This window comes from Salvelinus alpinus, chromosome 3 (assembly GCF_045679555.1).
Source record: "Salvelinus alpinus chromosome 3, SLU_Salpinus.1, whole genome shotgun sequence".
NCBI lineage: Eukaryota > Metazoa > Chordata > Actinopteri > Salmoniformes > Salmonidae > Salvelinus > Salvelinus alpinus.
In genome coordinates, this window is record NC_092088.1 from 110,791,291 (window position 1) to 110,806,908 (window position 15,618).

The window sequence follows — 15,618 nt, forward strand, 5'->3', positions numbered from 1 at the left end:
GTAGTGGTTATCACGTTCGCTTAACACGCGAAAGGTACCTGGTTTGAAACCGGGTGGAAAAAGTGCTTTCTTTCATAAATGCCTTATTTTGGAAATTCAAATACATGCAGTGAATATCAGTAAAATTTGGTTTAGTCCTTGCAAAAACCACATGAAGCAGTTTCTGTAGTGTAGTGGTTATCACATTCGCTTCACACGCGAAAGGTCCCCGGTTCGAAACCGGGTGGAAACAGTGCTCTTTGACACATTCAGTAAGAACTGTATTTATAACAGTGAATAGTTGCTTTCATAAATGCCTTATTATGGAAAATTCAAATAAATGATGTGAATATCAGTAAAATTTGGTTTAGTCCTTGCAAAAACCACATGCAGCAGTTTCTGTAGTGTAGTGGTTATCACGTTCGCTTAACACGCGAAAGGTCCCCGGTTCAAAAACGGGTGGAAACAGTGCTCTTTGACACATTCAGTAAGAACTGTATTTATAACAGTGAATAGTTGCTTTCATAAATGCCTTATTTTGGAAATTCAAAGACATGCAGTGAATATCAGTAAAATTTGGTTTAGACCTTGCAAAAACTACATGCAGCAGTTTCTGTAGTGTAGTGGTTATCACATTTGCTTCACATGCGAAAGGTCCTCGGTTCAAAACAGGGTGGAAACAGTGCTCATTGACACATTCAGTAAGAACTGTATTTATAACAGTGAATAGTTGCGTTCATAAATGCCTTATTTTGGAAATTCAAAGACATGCAGTGAATATCAGTAAAATTTGGTTTAGTCCTTGCAAAAATCACATGCAGCAGTTTCTGTAGTGAAGTGGTTATCACGTTCGCTTAACACGCGAAAGGTCCCTGGTTTGAAACCGGGTGGAAAACGTGCTTTCTTTCATAAATGCCTTATTTTGGAAATTCAAATACCTTGCAAAAACCACATGCAGCGATTTCTGTAATGTAGTGGTTATCACATTCGCTTCACACGCGAAAGGTCCCCGGTTCGAAACCGGGTGGAAACAGTGCTCTTTGACACATTCAGTAAGAACTGTATTTATAACAGATAATAATATTTTGGAAATTCAAATACATGCAGTGAATAGCAGTAAAATTTGGTTTAGTACTTGCAAAAATCACATGCGGCAGTTTCTGTAGTGTAGTGGTTATCACGTTCGCTTTACACGCGAAAGGTCCCCGGTTCGAAACCGGGTGGAAACAGTGCTCTTTGACACATTCAGTAAGAACTGTATTTATAACAGTGAATAGTTGCTTTCATAATTGCCTTATTTTGGAAATTCAAAGACATGCAGTGAATATCAGTCAAATTTGGTTTAGTCCTTGCAAAAATCACATGCAGCAGTTTCTGTAGTGTAGTGGTTATCACGTTCGCTTAACACGTGAAAGGTCCCCGGTTCGAAACCGGGTGGAAACAGTGCTCTTTGAACACATTCAGTAAGAACTGTATTTATAACAGTGAATAGTTGCTTTCATCAATGCCTTATTTTGGAAATTCAAATAAATGATGTGAATATCAGTAAAATTTGGTTTAGTACTTGCAAAAAACGCATGCAGCAGTTTCTGTAGTGTAGTGGTTATCACATTCGCTTCACACGCGAAAGGTCCCCGGTTCGAAACCGGGTGGAAACAGTGCTCTTTGACACATTCAGTAAGAACTGTATTTATAACAGATAATAATATTTTGGAAATTCAAATACATGCAGTGAATAGCAGTAAAATTTGGTTTAGTCCTTGCAAAAATCACATGCGGCAGTTTCTGTAGTGTAGTGGTTATCACGTTCGCTTTACACGCGAAAGGTCCCCGGTTCGAAACCGGGTGGAAACAGTGCTCTTTGACACATTCAGTAAGAACTGAATTTATAACAGTGAATAGTTGCTTTCATAAATGCCTTATTTTGGAAATTCAAATAAATGATGTGAATATCAGTAAAATTTGGTTTAGTCCTTGCAAAAATCACATGCAGCAGTTTCTGTAGTGTAGTGGTTATCACGTTCGCTTAACACGCGAAAGGTACCTGGTTTGAAACCGGGTGGAAAAAGTGCTTTCTTTCATAAATGCCTTATTTTGGAAATTCAAATACATGCAGTGAATATCAGTAAAATTTGGTTTAGTCCTTGCAAAAACCACATGAAGCAGTTTCTGTAGTGTAGTGGTTATCACATTCGCTTCACACGCGAAAGGTCCCCGGTTCGAAACCGGGTGGAAACAGTGCTCTTTGACACAATCAGTAAGAACTGTATTTATAACAGATAATAATATTTTGGAAATTCAAATACATGCAGTGAATAGCAGTAAAATTTGGTTTAGTCCTTGCAAAAATCACATGCGGCAGTTTCTGTAGTGTAGTGGTTATCACGTTCGCTTTACATGCGAAAGGTCCCCGGTTCGAAACCGGGTGGAAACAATGCTCTTTGACACATTCAGTAAGAACTGTATTTATAACAGTGAATAGTTGCTTTCATAAATGCCTTATTTTGGAAATTCAAAGACATGCAGTGAATATCAGTAAAATTTGGTTTAGTCCTTGCAAAAACCACATGAAGCAGTTTCTGTAGTGTAGTGGTTATCCCATTCGCTTCACACGCGAAAGGTCCCCGGTTCGAAACCGGGTGGAAACAGTGCTCTTTGACACATTCAGTAAGAACTGTATTTATAACAGATAATAATATTTTGGAAATTCAAATACATGCAGTGAATATCAGTAAAATTTGGTTTAGTCCTTGCAAAAACCACACGAAGCAGTTTCTGTAGTGTAGTGGTTATCTCATTTGCTTCACACGCGAAAGGTCCCCGGTTCGAAACCGGGTGGAAACAGTGCTCTTTGAACACATTCAGTAAGAACTGTATTTATAACAGTGAATAGTTGCTTTCATCAATGCCTTATTTTGGAAATTCAAATAAATGATGTGAATATCAGTAAAATTTGGTTTAGTACTTGCAAAAAATGCATGCAGCAGTTTCTGTAGTGTAGTGGTTATCACATTCGCTTCACACGCGAAAGGTCCCCGGTTCGAAACCGGGTGGAAACAGTGCTCTTTGACACATTCAGTAAGAACTGTATTTATAACAGATAATAATATTTTGGAAATTCAAATACATGCAGTGAATAGCAGTAAAATTTGGTTTAGTCCTTGCAAAAATCACATGCGGCAGTTTCTGTAGTGTAGTGGTTATCACGTTCGCTTTACACGCGAAAGGTCCCCGGTTCGAAACCGGGTGGAAACAGTGCTCTTTGACACATTCAGTAAGAACTGAATTTATAACAGTGAATAGTTGCTTTCATAAATGCCTTATTTTGGAAATTCAAATAAATGATGTGAATATCAGTAAAATTTGGTTTAGTCCTTGCAAAAATCACATGCAGCAGTTTCTGTAGTGTAGTGGTTCTCACGTTCGCTTAACACGCGAAAGGTACCTGGTTTGAAACCGGGTGGAAAAAGTGCTTTCTTTCATAAATGCCTTATTTTGGAAATTCAAATACATGCAGTGAATATCAGTAAAATTTGGTTTAGTCCTTGCAAAAACCACATGAAGCAGTTTCTGTAGTGTAGTGGTTATCACATTCGCTTCACACGCGAAAGGTCCCCGGTTCGAAACCGGGTGGAAACAGTGCTCTTTGACACAATCAGTAAGAACTGTATTTATAACAGATAATAATATTTTGGAAATTCAAATACATGCAGTGAATAGCAGTAAAATTTGGTTTAGTCCTTGCAAAAATCACATGCGGCAGTTTCTGTAGTGTAGTGGTTATCACGTTCGCTTTACATGTGAAAGGTCCCCGGTTCGAAACCGGGTGGAAACAATGTTCTTTGACACATTCAGTAAGAACTGTATTTATAACAGTGAATAGTTGCTTTCATAAATGCCTTATTTTGGAAATTCAAAGACATGCAGTGAATATCAGTAAAATTTGGTTTAGTCCTTGCAAAAACCACTTGAAGCAGTTTCTGTAGTGTAGTGGTTATCACATTCGCTTCACACGCGAAAGGTCCCCGGTTCGAAACCTAGTGGAAACTGTGCTCTTTGACACATTCAGTAAGAACTGTATTTATAACAGATAATAATATTTTGGAAATTCAAATACAGTGGGGAGAACAAGTATTTGATACACTGCCGATTTTGCAGGTTTTCCTACTTACAAAGCATGTAGAGGTCTGTAATTTTTATCATAGGTACACTTCAAATGTGAGAGACGGAATCTAAAACAAAAATCCAGAAAATCACATTGTATGATTTTTAAGTAATTCATTAGCATTTTATTGCATGACATAAGTATTTGATCACCTACCAACCAGTAAGAATTCCGGCTCTCACAGACCTGTTAGTTTTTCTTTAAGAAGCCCTCCTGTTCTCCACTCATTACCTGTATTAACTGCACCTGTTTGAACTCGTTACCTGTATAAAAGACACCTGTCCACACACTCAATCAAACAGACTCCAACCTCTCCACAATGGCCAAGACCAGAGAGCTGTGTAAGTACATCAGGGATACAATTGTAGACCTGCACAAGGCTGGGATGGGCTACAGGACAATAGGCAAGCAGCTTGGGGAGAAGGCAACAACTGTTGGCGCAATTATTAGAAAATGGAAGAAGTTGAAGATGACGGTCAATCACCCTCGGTCTGGGGCTCCATGCAAGATCTCACCTCGTGGGGCATCAATGATCATGAGGAAGGTGAGGGATCAGCCCAGAACTACCCGGCAGGACCTGGTCAATGACCTGAAGAGAGCTGGGACCACAGTCTCAAAGAAAACCATTAGTAACACACTACGCCGTCATGGATTAAAATCCTGCAGTGTACACAAGGTCCCCCTGCTCAAGCCAGCGCATGTCCAGGCCCGTCTGAAGTTTGCCAATGACCATCTGGATGATCCAGAGGAGGAATGGGAGAAGGTCATGTGGTCTGATGAGACAAAAATAGAGCTTTTTGGTCTAAACTCCACTCGCCGTGTTTGGAAGAAGAAGAAGGATGAGTACAACCCCAAGAACACCATCCCAACCGTGAAGCATGGAGGTGGAAACATCATTCTTTGGGGATGCTTTTCTGCAAAGGGGACAGGACGACTGCACCGTATTGAGGGGAGGATGGATGGGGCCATGTATCGCGAGATCTTGGCCAACAACCTCCTTCCCTCAGTAAGAGCATTGAAGATGGGTCGTAGCTGGGTCTTCCAGCATGACAACGACCCGAAACACACAGCCAGGGCAACTAAGGAGTGGCTCCGTAAGAAGCATCTCATGGTCCTGGAGTGGCCTAGCCAGTCTCCAGATCTGAACCCAATAGAAAATCTTTGGAGGGAGCTGAAAGTCCGTATTGCCCAGCGACAGCCCCGAAACCTGAAGGATCTGGAGAAGGTCTGTATGGAGGAGTGGGCCAAAATCCCTGCTGCAGTGTGTACAAACCTGGTCAAGAACTACAGGAAACGTAGGATCTCTGTAATTGCAAACAAAGGTTTCTGTACCAAATATTAAGTTCTGCTTTTCTGATGTATCAAATACTTATGTCATGCAATAAAATGCAAATTAATTACTTAAAAATCATACAATGTGATTTTCTGTATTTTTGTTTTAGATTCCGTCTCTCACAGTTGAAGTGTACCTATGATAAAAATGACAGACCTCTACATGCTTTGTAAGTAGGAAAACCTGCAAAATCGGCAGTGTATCAAATACTTGTTCTCCCCACTGTACATGCAGTGAATATCAGTAAAATTTGGTTTAGTCCTTGCAAAAACCACACGAAGCAGTTTCTGTAGTGTAGTGGTTATCTCATTCGCTTCACACGCGAAAGGTCCCCGGTTCAAAACCGGGTGGAAACAGTGCTCTTTGACACATTCAGTAAGAACTGTATTTATAACAGATAATAATATTTTGGAAATTCAAATACATGCAGTGAATAGCAGTAAAATTTGGTTTAGTCCTTGCAAAAATCACATGCGGCAGTTTCTGTAGTGTAGTGGTTATCACGTTCGCTTTACACGCGAAAGGTCCCCGGTTCGAAACCGGGTGGAAACAGTGCTCTTTGACACATTCAGTAAGAACTGTATTTATAACAGTGAATAGTTGCTTTCATAAATGCCTTATTTTGGAAATTCAAATAAATGATGTGAATATCAGTAAAATTTGGTTTAGTCCTTGCAAAAAACACATGCGGCAGTTTCTGTAGTGTAGTGGTTATCACGTTCGCTTAACACGCGAAAGGTCCCTGGTTTGAAACCGGGTGGTAAAAGTGCTTTCTTTCATAAATGCCTTATATTGGAAATTCAAATACATGCAGTGAATATCAGTAAAATTTGGTTTAGTCCTTGCAAAAACCACATGCAGCGATTTCTGTAATGTAGTGATTATCACATTCGCTTCACACGCGAAAGGTCCCCGGTTCGAAACCTGGGTGGAAACAGTGCTCTTTGACACATTCAGTAAGAACTGTATTTTTAACAGTGAATAGTTGCTTTCATAAATGCCTTATTTTGGAAATTCAAATAAATGATGTGAATATCAGTAAAATTTGGTTTAGTCCTTGCAAAAATCACATTCAGCAGTTTCTGTAGTGTAGTGGTTATCACGTTCGCTTTACACGCGAAAGGTCCCCGGTTCGAAACCGTGTGGAAACAATGCTCTTTGACACATTCAGTAAGAACTGTATTTATAACAGTGAATAGTTGCTTTCATAAATGCCTTATTTTGGAAATTCAAAGACATGCAGTGAATATCAGTAAAATTTGGTTTAGTCCTTGCAAAAACCACATGAAGCAGTTTCTGTAGTGTAGTAGTTATCACATTCGCTTCACACGCGAAAGGTCCCCGGTTCGAAACCGGGTGGAAACAGTGCTCTTTGACACATTCAGTAAGAACTGTATTTATAACAGTAAATAGTTGCTTTCATAAATGCCTTATTTTGGAAATTCAAATAAATGATGTGAATATCAATAAAATTTGGTTTAGTCCTTGCAAAAATCACATGCAGCAGTTTCTGTAGTGTAGTGGTTATCACGTTCGCTTAACACGCGAAAGGTCCCCGGGTGGAAACAGTGCATTCTTTCATAAATGCCTTATTTTGGAAATTCAAATACATGCAGTGAATATCAGTAAAATTTGGTTTAGTCCTTGCAAAAACAACATGCAGCAGTTTCAGTAGTGTAGTGGTTATCACATTCGCTTCACAGGCGAAAGGTCCCCGGTTCGAAACCGGGTGGAAACAGTGCTCTTTGACACATTCAGTAAGAACTGTATTTATAACAGTAAATAGTTGCTTTCATAAATGCCTTATTTTGGAAATTCAAATAAATGATGTGAATATCAGTAAAATTTGGTTTAGTCCTTGCAAAAATCACATGCAGTAGTTTCTGTAGTGTAGTGGTTATCACGTTCGCTTCACAGGCGAAAGGTCCCCGGTTAGAAACCGGGTGGAAACAGTGCTCTTTGACACATTCAGTAAGAACTGTATTTATAACAGTAAATAGTTGCTTTCATAAATGCCTTATTTTGGAAATTCAAATAAATGATGTGAATATCAGTAAAATTTGGTTTAGTCCTTGCAAAAACCACATGCAGCAGTTTCTGTAGTGTAGTGGTTATCACATTCGCTTCACACGCGAAAGGTCCCCGGTTTGAAACCGGGTGGAAACAGTGCTCTTTGACACATTCAGTAAGAACTGTATTTATAACAGTGAATAGTTGCTTTCATAAATGCCTTATTTTGGAAATTCAAAGACATGCAGTGAATATCAGTAAAATTTGGTTCAGTCCTTGCAAAAATCACATGCGGCAGTTTCTGTAGTGTAGTGGTTATCACGTTCGCTTAACACGCGAAAGGTCCCCGGTTTGAAATAGGGTGGAAACAGTGCATTCTTTCATAAATACCTTATTTTGGAAATTCAAATACATGCAGTGAATATCAGTAAAATTTGGTTTAGTCCTTGCAAAAACCACATGCAGCAGTTTCTGTAGTGTAGTGGTTATCACATTCGCTTCACACGCAAAAGGTCCCCGGTTCGAAACCGGGTGGAAACAGTGCTCTTTGACACATTCAGTAAGAACTGTATTTATAACAGTGAATAGTTGCTTTCATAAATGCCTTATTATGGAAAATTCAAATAAATGATGTGAATATCAGTAAAATTTGGTTTAGTCCTTGCAAAAACCACATGCAGCAGTTTCTGTAGTGTAGTGGTTATCACGTTCGCTTAACACGCGAAAGGTCCCCGGTTCAAAAACGGGTGGAAACAGTGCTCTTTGACACATTCAGTAAGAACTGTATTTATAACAGTGAATAGTTGCGTTCATAAATGCCTTATTTTGGAAATTCAAAGACATGCAGTGAATATCAGTAAAATTTGGTTTAGTCCTTGCAAAAATCACATGCAGCAGTTTCTGTAGTGAAGTGGTTATCACGTTCGCTTAACACGCGAAAGGTCCCTGGTTTGAAACCGGGTGGAAAACGTGCTTTCTTTCATAAATGCCTTATTTTGGAAATTCAAATACCTTGCAAAAACCACATGCAGCGATTTCTGTAATGTAGTGGTTATCACATTCGCTTCACACGCGAAAGGTCCCCGGTTCGAAACCGGGTGGAAACAGTGCTCTTTGACACATTCAGTAAGAACTGTATTTATAACAGATAATAATATTTTGGAAATTCAAATACATGCAGTGAATAGCAGTAAAATTTGGTTTAGTACTTGCAAAAATCACATGCGGCAGTTTCTGTAGTGTAGTGGTTATCACGTTCGCTTTACACGCGAAAGGTCCCCGGTTCGAAACCGGGTGGAAACAGTGCTCTTTGACACATTCAGTAAGAACTGTATTTATAACAGTGAATAGTTGCTTTCATAAATGCCTTATTTTGGAAATTCAAAGACATGCAGTGAATATCAGTAAAATTTGGTTTAGTCCTTGCAAAAATCACATGCAGCAGTTTCTGTAGTGTAGTGGTTATCACGTTCGCTTAACATGCGAAAGGTCCCCGGTTCGAAACCGGGTGGAAACAGTGCATTCTTTCATAAATGCCTTATTTTCGAAATTCAAATACATGCAGTGAATATCAGTCAAATTTGGTTTAGTCCTTGCAAAAATCACATGCAGCAGTTTCTGTAGTGTAGTGGTTATCACGTTCGCTTAACACGTGAAAGGTCCCCGGTTCGAAACCGGGTGGAAACAGTGCTCTTTGAACACATTCAGTAAGAACTGTATTTATAACAGTGAATAGTTGCTTTCATCAATGCCTTATTTTGGAAATTCAAATAAATGATGTGAATATCAGTAAAATTTGGTTTAGTACTTGCAAAAAACGCATGCAGCAGTTTCTGTAGTGTAGTGGTTATCACATTCGCTTCACACGCGAAAGGTCCCCGGTTCGAAACCGGGTGGAAACAGTGCTCTTTGACACATTCAGTAAGAACTGTATTTATAACAGATAATAATATTTTGGAAATTCAAATACATGCAGTGAATAGCAGTAAAATTTGGTTTAGTCCTTGCAAAAATCACATGCGGCAGTTTCTGTAGTGTAGTGGTTATCACGTTCGCTTTACACGCGAAAGGTCCCCGGTTCGAAACCGGGTGGAAACAGTGCTCTTTGACACATTCAGTAAGAACTGAATTTATAACAGTGAATAGTTGCTTTCATAAATGCCTTATTTTGGAAATTCAAATAAATGATGTGAATATCAGTAAAATTTGGTTTAGTCCTTGCAAAAATCACATGCAGCAGTTTCTGTAGTGTAGTGGTTATCACGTTCGCTTAACACGCGAAAGGTACCTGGTTTGAAACCGGGTGGAAAAAGTGCTTTCTTTCATAAATGCCTTATTTTGGAAATTCAAATACATGCAGTGAATATCAGTAAAATTTGGTTTAGTCCTTGCAAAAACCACATGAAGCAGTTTCTGTAGTGTAGTGGTTATCACATTCGCTTCACACGCGAAAGGTCCCCGGTTCGAAACCGGGTGGAAACAGTGCTCTTTGACACAATCAGTAAGAACTGTATTTATAACAGATAATAATATTTTGGAAATTCAAATACATGCAGTGAATAGCAGTAAAATTTGGTTTAGTCCTTGCAAAAACCACATGCGGCAGTTTCTGTAGTGTAGTGGTTATCACGTTCGCTTTACATGCGAAAGGTCCCCGGTTCGAAAACGGGTGGAAACAATGCTCTTTGACACATTCAGTAAGAACTGTATTTATAACAGTGAATAGTTGCTTTCATAAATGCCTTATTTTGGAAATTCAAAGACATGCAGTGAATATCAGTAAAATTTGGTTTAGTCCTTGCAAAAACCACATGAAGCAGTTTCTGTAGTGTAGTGGTTATCCCATTCGCTTCACACGCGAAAGGTCCCCGGTTCGAAACCGGGTGGAAACAGTGCTCTTTGACACATTCAGTAAGAACTGTATTTATAACAGATAATAATATTTTGGAAATTCAAATACATGCAGTGAATATCAGTAAAATTTGGTTTAGTCCTTGCAAAAACCACACGAAGCAGTTTCTGTAGTGTAGTGGTTATCTCATTCGCTTCACACGCGAAAGGTCCCCGGTTCGAAACCGGGTGGAAACAGTGCTCTTTGAACACATTCAGTAAGAACTGTATTTATAACAGTGAATAGTTGCTTTCATCAATGCCTTATTTTGGAAATTCAAATAAATGATGTGAATATCAGTAAAATTTGGTTTAGTACTTGCAAAAAACGCATGCAGCAGTTTCTGTAGTGTAGTGGTTATCACATTCGCTTCACACGCGAAAGGTCCCCGGTTCGAAACCGGGTGGAAACAGTGCTCTTTGACACATTCAGTAAGAACTGTATTTATAACAGATAATAATATTTTGGAAATTCAAATACATGCAGTGAATAGCAGTAAAATTTGGTTTAGTCCTTGCAAAAATCACATGCGGCAGTTTCTGTAGTGTAGTGGTTATCACGTTCGCTTTACACGCGAAAGGTCCCCGGTTCGAAACCGGGTGGAAACAGTGCTCTTTGACACATTCAGTAAGAACTGAATTTATAACAGTGAATAGTTGCTTTCATAAATGCCTTATTTTGGAAATTCAAATAAATGATGTGAATATCAGTAAAATTTGGTTTAGTCCTTGCAAAAATCACATGCAGCAGTTTCTGTAGTGTAGTGGTTATCACGTTCGCTTAACACGCGAAAGGTACCTGGTTTGAAACCGGGTGGAAAAAGTGCTTTCTTTCATAAATGCCTTATTTTGGAAATTCAAATACATGCAGTGAATATCAGTAAAATTTGGTTTAGTCCTTGCAAAAACCACATGAAGCAGTTTCTGTAGTGTAGTGGTTATCACATTCGCTTCACACGCGAAAGGTCCCCGGTTCGAAACCGGGTGGAAACAGTGCTCTTTGACACAATCAGTAAGAACTGTATTTATAACAGATAATAATATTTTGGAAATTCAAATACATGCAGTGAATAGCAGTAAAATTTGGTTTAGTCCTTGCAAAAATCACATGCGGCAGTTTCTGTAGTGTAGTGGTTATCACGTTCGCTTTACATGTGAAAGGTCCCCGGTTCGAAACCGGGTGGAAACAATGCTCTTTGACACATTCAGTAAGAACTGTATTTATAACAGTGAATAGTTGCTTTCATAAATGCCTTATTTTGGAAATTCAAAGACATGCAGTGAATATCAGTAAAATTTGGTTTAGTCCTTGCAAAAACCACATGAAGCAGTTTCTGTAGTGTAGTGGTTATCACATTCGCTTCACACGCGAAAGGTCCCCGGTTCGAAACCTAGTGGAAACAGTGCTCTTTGACACATTCAGTAAGAACTGTATTTATAACAGATAATAATATTTTGGAAATTCAAATACATGCAGTGAATATCAGTAAAATTTGGTTTAGTCCTTGCAAAAACCACACGAAGCAGTTTCTGTAGTGTAGTGGTTATCTCATTCGCTTCACACGCGAAAGGTCCCCAGTTCGAAACCGGGTGGAAACAGTGCTCTTTGACACATTCAGTAAGAACTGTATTTATAACAGATAATAATATTTTGGAAATTCAAATACATGCAGTGAATAGCAGTAAAATTTGGTTTAGTCCTTGCAAAAATCACATGCGGCAGTTTCTGTAGTGTAGTGGTTATCACGTTCGCTTTACACGCGAAAGGTCCCCGGTTCGAAACCGGGTGGAAACAGTGCTCTTTGACACATTCAGTAAGAACTGTATTTATAACAGTGAATAGTTGCTTTCATAAATGCCTTATTTTGGAAATTCAAATAAATGATGTGAATATCAGTAAAATTTGGTTTCGTCCTTGCAAAAAACACATGCGGCAGTTTCTGTAGTGTAGTGGTTATCACGTTCGCTTAACACGCGAAAGGTCCCTGGTTTGAAACCGGGTGGTAAAAGTGCTTTCTTTCATAAATGCCTTATATTGGAAATTCAAATACATGCAGTGAATATCAGTAAAATTTGGTTTAGTCCTTGCAAAAACCACATGCAGCGATTTCTGTAATGTAGTGATTATCACATTCGCTTCACACGCGAAAGGTCCCCGGTTCGAAACCTGGGTGGAAACAGTGCTCTTTGACACATTCAGTAAGAACTGTATTTTTAACAGTGAATAGTTGCTTTCATAAATGCCTTATTTTGGAAATTCAAATAAATGATGTGAATATCAGTAAAATTTGGTTTAGTCCTTGCAAAAATCACATTCAGCAGTTTCTGTAGTGTAGTGGTTATCACGTTCGCTTTACACGCGAAAGGTCCCCGGTTCGAAACCGTGTGGAAACAATGCTCTTTGACACATTCAGTAAGAACTGTATTTATAACAGTGAATAGTTGCTTTCATAAATGCCTTATTTTGGAAATTCAAAGACATGCAGTGAATATCAGTAAAATTTGGTTTAGTCCTTGCAAAAACCACATGAAGCAGTTTCTGTAGTGTAGTAGTTATCACATTCGCTTCACACGCGAAAGGTCCCCGGTTCGAAACCGGGTGGAAACAGTGCTCTTTGACACATTCAGTAAGAACTGTATTTATAACAGTAAATAGTTGCTTTCATAAATGCCTTATTTTGGAAATTCAAATAAATGATGTGAATATCAATAAAATTTGGTTTAGTCCTTGCAAAAATCACATGCAGCAGTTTCTGTAGTGTAGTGGTTATCACGTTCGCTTAACACGCGAAAGGTCCCCGGTTCGAAACCGGGTGGAAACAGTGCATTCTTTCATAAATGCCTTATTTTGGAAATTCAAATACATGCAGTGAATATCAGTAAAATTTGGTTTAGTCCTTGCAAAAACAACATGCAGCAGTTTCAGTAGTGTAGTGGTTATCACATTCGCTTCACAGGCGAAAGGTCCCCGGTTCGAAACCGGGTGGAAACAGTGCTCTTTGACACATTCAGTAAGAACTGTATTTATAACAGTAAATAGTTGCTTTCATAAATGCCTTATTTTGGAAATTCAAATAAATGATGTGAATATCAGTAAAATTTGGTTTAGTCCTTGCAAAAATCACATGCAGTAGTTTCTGTAGTGTAGTGGTTATCACGTTCGCTTCACAGGCGAAAGGTCCCCGGTTAGAAACCGGGTGGAAACAGTGCTCTTTGACACATTCAGTAAGAACTGTATTTATAACAGTAAATAGTTGCTTTCATAAATGCCTTATTTTGGAAATTCAAATAAATGATGTGAATATCAGTAAAATTTGGTTTAGTCCTTGCAAAAACCACATGCAGCAGTTTCTGTAGTGTAGTGGTTATCACATTCGCTTCACACGCGAAAGGTCCCCGGTTTGAAACCGGGTGGAAACAGTGCTCTTTGACACATTCAGTAAGAACTGTATTTATAACAGTGAATAGTTGCTTTCATAAATGCCTTATTTTGGAAATTCAAAGACATGCAGTGAATATCAGTAAAATTTGGTTCAGTCCTTGCAAAAATCACATGCGGCAGTTTCTGTAGTGTAGTGGTTATCACGTTCGCTTCACACGCGAAAGGTCCCCGGTTTGAAATAGGGTGGAAACAGTGCATTCTTTCATAAATACCTTATTTTGGAAATTCAAATACATGCAGTGAATATCAGTAAAATTTGGTTTAGTCCTTGCAAAAACCACATGCAGCAGTTTCTGTAGTGTAGTGGTTATCACATTCGCTTCACACGCAAAAGGTCCCCGGTTCGAAACCGGGTGGAAACAGTGCTCTTTGACACATTCATTAAGAACTGTATTTATAACAGTGAATAGTTGCTTTCATAAATGCCTTATTATGGAAAATTCAAATAAATGATGTGAATATCAGTAAAATTTGGTTTAGTCCTTGCAAAAACCACATGCAGCAGTTTCTGTAGTGTAGTGGTTATCACGTTCGCTTAACACGCGAAAGGTCCCCGGTTCAAAAACGGGTGGAAACAGTGCTCTTTGACACATTCAGTAAGAACTGTATTTATAACAGTGAATAGTTGCTTTCATAAATGCCTTATTTTGGAAATTCAAAGACATGCAGTGAATATCAGTAAAATTTGGTTTAGACCTTGCAAAAACTACATGCAGCAGTTTCTGTAGTGTAGTGGTTATCACATTTGCTTCACACGCGAAAGGTCCTCGGTTCAAAACAGGGTGGAAACAGTGCTCATTGACACATTCAGTAAGAACTGTATTTATAACAGTGAATAGTTGCTTTCATAAATGCCTTATTTTGGAAATTCAAAGACATGCAGTGAATATCAGTAAAATTTGGTTTAGTCCTTGCAAAAATCACATGCAGCAGTTTCTGTAGTGAAGTGGTTATCACGTTCGCTTAACACGCGAAAGGTCCCTGGTTTGAAACCGGGTGGAAAACGTGCTTTCTTTCATAAATGCCTTATTTTGGAAATTCAAATACCTTGCAAAAACCACATGCAGCGATTTCTGTAATGTAGTGGTTATCACATTCGCTTCACACGCGAAAGGTCCCCGGTTCGAAACCGGGTGGAAACAGTGCTCTTTGACACATTCAGTAAGAACTGTATTTATAACAGATAATAATATTTTGGAAATTCAAATACATGCAGTGAATAGCAGTAAAATTTGGTTTAGTACTTGCAAAAATCACATGCGGCAGTTTCTGTAGTGTAGTGGTTATCACGTTCGCTTTACACGCGAAAGGTCCCCGGTTCGAAACCGGGTGGAAACAGTGCTCTTTGACACATTCAGTAAGAACTGTATTTATAACAGTGAATAGTTGCTTTCATAAATGCCTTATTTTGGAAATTCAAAGACATGCAGTGAATATCAGTAAAATTTGGTTTAGTCCTTGCAAAAATCACATGCAGCAGTTTCTGTAGTGTAGTGGTTATCACGTTCGCTTAACATGCGAAAGGTCCCCGGTTCGAAACCGGGTGGAAACAGTGCATTCTTTCATAAATGCCTTATTTTCGAAATTCAAATACATGCAGTGAATATCAGTCAAATTTGGTTTAGTCCTTGCAAAAATCACATGCAGCAGTTTCTGTAGTGTAGTGGTTATCACGTTCGCTTAACACGTGAAAGGTCCCCGGTTCGAAACCGGGTGGAAACAGTGCTCTTTGAACACATTCAGTAAGAACTGTATTTATAACAGTGAATAGTTGCTTTCATCAATGCCTTATTTTGGAAA

The 15,618-nt window shown here is 38.7% G+C and overlaps 10 non-coding genes across 10 annotated transcripts; all 10 read left to right on the forward strand.

Annotated features, from left to right (window-relative positions):
• Positions 1-1,135: 1,135 nt before the first annotated feature.
• trnav-uac (transfer RNA valine (anticodon UAC)) lies at positions 1,136-1,208 on the forward strand. The gene has a single exon. It is a non-coding gene; the product is annotated as a tRNA-Val (tRNA).
• Positions 1,209-1,760: 552 nt separating this feature from the next.
• Positions 1,761-1,833, forward strand: trnav-uac (transfer RNA valine (anticodon UAC)). The gene has a single exon. It is a non-coding gene; the product is annotated as a tRNA-Val (tRNA).
• Positions 1,834-3,161: 1,328 nt separating this feature from the next.
• Positions 3,162-3,234, forward strand: trnav-uac (transfer RNA valine (anticodon UAC)). Its single transcript has one exon. It is a non-coding gene; the product is annotated as a tRNA-Val (tRNA).
• Positions 3,235-5,956: 2,722 nt separating this feature from the next.
• Positions 5,957-6,029, forward strand: trnav-uac (transfer RNA valine (anticodon UAC)). The gene has a single exon. It is a non-coding gene; the product is annotated as a tRNA-Val (tRNA).
• A 2,687-nt stretch (positions 6,030-8,716) lies between these two features.
• trnav-uac (transfer RNA valine (anticodon UAC)) lies at positions 8,717-8,789 on the forward strand. The gene has a single exon. It is a non-coding gene; the product is annotated as a tRNA-Val (tRNA).
• A 722-nt stretch (positions 8,790-9,511) lies between these two features.
• trnav-uac (transfer RNA valine (anticodon UAC)) lies at positions 9,512-9,584 on the forward strand. The gene has a single exon. It is a non-coding gene; the product is annotated as a tRNA-Val (tRNA).
• Positions 9,585-10,912: 1,328 nt separating this feature from the next.
• trnav-uac (transfer RNA valine (anticodon UAC)) lies at positions 10,913-10,985 on the forward strand. The gene has a single exon. It is a non-coding gene; the product is annotated as a tRNA-Val (tRNA).
• A 1,113-nt stretch (positions 10,986-12,098) lies between these two features.
• On the forward strand, positions 12,099-12,171 carry trnav-uac (transfer RNA valine (anticodon UAC)). The gene has a single exon. It is a non-coding gene; the product is annotated as a tRNA-Val (tRNA).
• Positions 12,172-13,125: 954 nt separating this feature from the next.
• Positions 13,126-13,198, forward strand: trnav-aac (transfer RNA valine (anticodon AAC)). The gene has a single exon. It is a non-coding gene; the product is annotated as a tRNA-Val (tRNA).
• Positions 13,199-15,083: 1,885 nt separating this feature from the next.
• On the forward strand, positions 15,084-15,156 carry trnav-uac (transfer RNA valine (anticodon UAC)). Its single transcript has one exon. It is a non-coding gene; the product is annotated as a tRNA-Val (tRNA).
• The last annotated feature ends 462 nt before the right edge of the window (positions 15,157-15,618 follow it).